Source organism: Lepisosteus platostomus, chromosome 8 (genome assembly GCF_059453375.1).
Source record: "Lepisosteus platostomus isolate fLepPlt1 chromosome 8, fLepPlt1.hap1, whole genome shotgun sequence".
Lineage (NCBI taxonomy): Eukaryota > Metazoa > Chordata > Actinopteri > Semionotiformes > Lepisosteidae > Lepisosteus > Lepisosteus platostomus.
Genome location: NC_142618.1, coordinates 6,765,618 through 6,771,411, shown reverse-complemented (window position 1 = coordinate 6,771,411; position 5,794 = coordinate 6,765,618).

The following is a 5,794-nucleotide window of genomic DNA, read 5'->3' as shown; positions in this document are numbered from 1 at the left end:
ACGGTCATGCCGCTCGAGACTTGAACTCTACAGTCACCTTCGAGTCCACAACAGAAGAGCTGCACAAGTACAACCATCATCGCCGGACACGACGGACAACCACCGCATCTGGAAAACTTGATTTGAATATTTCTGTCATAAACCACCGATACAGGAAGATATCCACGTGATAAAATAATAGTCAAAACCAAAACAAGATAGAGAGACATATACAAACAAGTATATAAAATGCATTTAATCCTTAGTTGTATATCAGTATTCTTGTATCTTAATTGACAAAACGTCTTTTATTTTAAACCAGAATGTTTTTTTTATAAAATACATAGCCATTATCTGTTTTCTGATGGTGTTTGCTAATAACTGGAGGCTTACTTGTCCACAAGAAATTCAGCTGGCAAGTGTATGAACCAAGCATACAACTTTAAATTAAACATCGCCAGTCAAAACAAAGAACAAATCTGGCGATATATTTCAACTTAGCATTATTCCAGTGGGGATGCTGGTAAAAAACATGCTATTTAAATATTTCTGTTGTATTTTACTTACACGAACAACTAGACAGGCAACGTTTTTGACTCATTGACTTGGCCGCCTGCTCTGATAAATCAAGACTGTTATTCTGTGTATGCTTATTTTATTGCTTCTCAATAATTTGAGGACCTCTTTACAGAGCTAATTTGACTCTTTTCCAAACAGTACAAATCAATACTTTGCTTTCAAATTGTGTTTACAGGATCAGTTGTGCACATGTGTTTTCCTTTTACTTGGATTTTTTCCACAAAGTTGAGTTTTTGCAAACAATACCTTACCACCAGCTCAGTGTTTACACAATTTTGTGGTGTCCATGAATACGCTGGTTGTTCATATCTCGCCTTCTCCAGTACCTTGAGAAAGGGCATGAGGCCATTCATTGTTTTTATAATTGTTTAAAGTGAAGGTTAAGTTTTCTGCTTAAAGTGTTAAAATGTGAGCTCATATGTGTAAAACAAAATTATTTTGGATTGATTTTTCTTGGAGGTTTTACAAGTCTTTTTCTATAGTATCACCTTACTGCAGAGATTTCCACTTTGCATGTCAGTATGACTATACACAGTACAGCCGGCAAATTCAAGAGGCATTTTATTATCTTGAGTACTTCTAAGACCTAGCTAGACTAAATGTGGCTGAGAACAGTGGCTTCTTGTATAATAAAAAGATAAAGGTGCTATCTGCAGCCTGTTACTTTTTCAGTAGATGTGACCACATTTTTACATAAATCTGTTTTGTTTTATACCATTTTCAGAGCTGTTCAAGAACTGCTTTTCTTTAGATGTCCAATCTTTCTGTCTGTCTCTTTATAAAAATACACTTACATTTCTTCTGTAAAATTTTACTGGGGGTTTATGCTTGTTGTTCCTTGGCCCCTTGCAAGACATGGCTAGGAGAGATCATTAGATTCATTAGGTACTAATAATCAAATGAACTAGATGAACCCAATTGCTGATGGTATTTACTATATTTTACGTGCTAGCAATTCACTATTAAAAATAAATAAGATGTTTTGTGGAAGTTAATATCAGTTAATATTAGTGTAAGTATTGAAGAGTGTCTAAAAAGCTATGTTACTTTGTTATAATGTTATACTATGTTATAATGGATATTGCCCTCGATAAATTATGTTGTTCAATGTGAAAAGTACATTTATTAAACAGCAATCACTTTTTCATAGATTGTTATTATATTTAAATGTATTCACATTATTTGCTCTTAAAGTAGAGACCTGAAATGTCAAATGACCAAGTGACAACAGGATGTGACTGAGACATCAAAGTGGAGACTCCATGGAGCCAACAGCAGAGATGGACAGCAGCTAATCTAACAATATCCTAAAGCCACTTCTCTTATTCTCCTGGTTCTTTGTGTTTATGTCATTGAAACAAACTGCCTAATGTGCTTAGTCATTGTCTTCTTTCACTCTTCTCCATTGAAGAAGTTTTTAAGTGTACTTTAAGCTTCAATTACGATAGTTCAGCAAAAATCCCAAACCCACATTCCCAAATGAAAACTACTCCCAGATGCTTTTCAACTAAGAAATTAAAAAATCGATTCAGTTACCAAAAATCAAGGTAAACCGTAAGCATGAAAACCTGCAAACTCAATAATATTAAGTTAATTAAAAAAAAAAATTGTAGCTACAGCACAGACCTACAGGTATTTATATTTTCATTTCCATTCTCAGCAGCTCTAGCTGGTAGTAATCTCTCATGAGTCACAGGCTTGGAAATGCAAAGGGATCTGAGGGATCACTTAACAAGAGTAGCAATCAAGCAGCACAGCAATCAAGAGACCTACCTCGGAGTGAGGGACTTCTACGACTCTCTGGAAACAGTCTGGTCCCGATGCTTCTCTTGACTCTATGGAAATAGTCTGGGCCTGATTTTATTCTCAACTCCTACCATGAAAGAATTTAGAAGAAACTGATCACCTAAGAAAAAGGTTTGAACCTGCGTGTACTTCTAACGTTCAAGAGCAAAACAAAAGACCTGCAAAGGCTAATCATTCCTAGTCACCCTCAACTTCTGCACTAATGGCAAGATAAGAACAGATAAACAAAGATATAGGTGGCAGAGAGTTTGGTTTATTGAATTGCAGTCTGGTTCTGTGTATAAGTTGCTCAACAAGTAAGTTGTTATGAATTCACTCAACGAAACTAACAGAGTTAAAGCAAGACATAAAATCTCAGGTGCACCCCATGATAAATTATTACTGTATTTTAGACTGTGGAGAGCATTGGCAATGATAAGACAACTTGTAGAGAGGTAATTTATAATGATGTGAAACTGCCACAAGTGAAAAGCATCACAAATACCACACAGCCACCACAAGACATAGTGCCTGAATATTTTAATGCTCCAAGAATTGTATAATCAAGTTTTGTTTTGAGAACAAATACTATTAAATCACATAGTTTTCACAGAGATTTAAATACTTTCAGCTAATACAGAACAGCAGATAAGAGAACGGCTTTGATTTTTATGTATTTCTTAATGCTTTTTGATTTTGTGCTATAATTGCTTTGCAATACACTGACAGTAGTGGGACTTTTCAGAAACTGAAGTTGTATAATGCACTAGTAAGGTTTAAAAATATTAGACCTTAATATTTAAGAAGAATAAAAGAGTATAGTGAACAATTTTGGTCACCACTTTATAGAAAATAAATTTTCTGCTTTGGAATCCATCCAGAAAATAACAACCTGATGCATTTTGAGACATAAAGCAATGTCCTATACAGACAGACTGATGGAGCTGAATGTTTTTAGTCTTGAACGGAGAAGACTACAAATTGATTTGATACAGCTATTCAAATCTCTCAAAGCTTCACACGGACTGAAAAATGAAGCACAATTGAAAACTAAATGGAAGTTTAATTAGAACAATAGACTTTTTTTTACTCAAAGGGTTGTGGGAGTATGGAACACCCGGTATCATTCAAGAAACCAAAGATCCGATATCTACTACTACTATCTACTATTGGAAAGATCCAATATCTACTACTAAACAGGCTAAAATAGTTGAATGGCCTCCTCTGGTTTGTAATGGCTCTTAGCCCAGACAGAACATCAGAAATTCTACTCTATGCTTTTCAGAAGTAATATAAAGAAGAGCCATAAGCAGAGCTTTCAGTTTAGCTACTTTCCAGATTCTGCTAGGGTCTTTGCCCTGCCCCCTTTTCTTCTTCTTGTTGTTGACGTTCGAAGGCATTGCCCACATGCTTGAAAGCAAAGAAAACAGGCATGAGAAAAGGCCTTCACTAATTGTAACCATGTGCGTTTCTTAGAAGTGACCAGTGAGTCTGTCTGTATGAAGTCATAGGCTACTTTAATATTCCTTAGCAACACACTAAAACTCAAGAAACTGCCCTGCTGGCTTAAAGGAAGACTAGATCTATGGTGGAACAGAATGCACAATCCATGTGGTCTGCAGTGGTTAAAATATGATCTTCCACAGCCAGTCAGATTTCTTTAGGATACTGTTAACTGCTGTGCATGGTGGAATACAGCACATTTGTGTAAAGTGGTCCTCTTAAAAGACTGTTATTCACACCAAGCTCACGTGAGTGGACTATGGCTCTTGTTATAATCTCATAGTACTGTCCCTAATGCTTATTATTTCATATCACAATAGTAGGTTTATAAAGGATATTAGTTAGGCTTTAGGTATTATTACTGTAAGTCTCATGCGTGTCTTTGTGGGAAAAACAACCCTGGAATTATCTTGGAAATGAGCTGGCTTAGTTTCAATTTTGACTTTGCAATGACGTCTAATTGGTGTACAGCCCAATGCACTGAGAGGTAAGACTTGTTGGCAAGAGATGGACACAAGTATAGAATATCTGTTAGACACAGGATATAAAATGATGTCATGTGCTTCAATTTCCTGTCAAGCAAGCAAACGGCTCTTCAAACATAAGTATGACTGGCACCATGCCCAATCAAATGCATACACACTATAATATCTTCAGTTTCATTCACTATATTCAGTCACTTTATTGCAGACAAACATGCAATTACTGTGCTCTGGGAAAATATTTTGGCAGAATTGTTTGATACGAGGTTTAAGGCCAAAGACAATCTGGGAAATAAACCAGATTTCAAAAAAAGAAAAAAAAAGGAAAGCTTAGTTTAGAGAATCTACAATTTACTTCCAAACTAACTAAAGGTGAAGAAAAAGGGTGGCATGATAAGAAAAAAATATTTAATTAACTACTTCGATATTGCAGTTACTCCACAACCTCTCATGGAATTCATCTTAAACTCCAATATGTTTTAGGTCTGCAAAGGAAAAAGTAACAGGTTTATTCCATGCTGAAAAGAGAATAAAGAAAACACAATGTTTCCTAAAGAAGGCTACATGGCCGAAACATTGTGTTTTCTTTCTTCTCTTTTCAGTACGTGTAAGGGTTTTTCAGCAGATGATAATGCTATTATTATACTGTATGTGATGACCTCTGCTCAGTCATTGCCAGGACTCAATCCCGGCTGCTTGCAGTGCTCAGAGCACACGCAGAGCCAATCCCTAGGCAGTGGCAGACTCCACTAGGCCACAAGAATTCGACGCTGTCTAGGTTTCAAGGGGGTGATGTCACCTACTGTAACATTCCCTGTGGAGCTGGGCCCTGTAACACACACACACACATGCAGAGGTCATAGTAAATAGTACAAGCCTTAAAAATCATTAGAATTGAATAAGACTCAAAATCAATATCTTCATTTATGACTGCAATTATAAACATGGACCTTAATGGTAACTGATGCATTCACAAAAAGCCCCTTGGAACAGAAGTTATTTTCACAGAGTGACAGTCATTGGTAAATTATGAAGAACCTAGTTTTATAGAATTTCTCAGTGCCTGGCACAGCACACTGTATTTCCATCAGCTTCCCCAGCCAGAACTGTCCCAGATATCAATCTTATTTGATACTGGAGCATGCAGTTCATCATCAAACACTGTTACCCTCATCACAATCACAACGTAAGGTGATCCACTTAGGCTAGGATTAGCTTAAATTGGTTGGGAGGTCTAACAGGTGGTCAAGAGGCTGTTGCTAATATTTTAGGTTGTTCCAGTTCAGAGAGAAGATGTCTACTTAATAGCATGTTACAAGTGGTAATATCATTATTGTATGTCAAATATAGAGGAAGCTGTACCTGTCCACAAAGGCAAACATTTAGTGTGTTTTTTTAGGTATTCACAGCATACCCTTTATAGTGTTTTAAGAATATTTATAATAGCTTTTTTAAAAAACAAAATT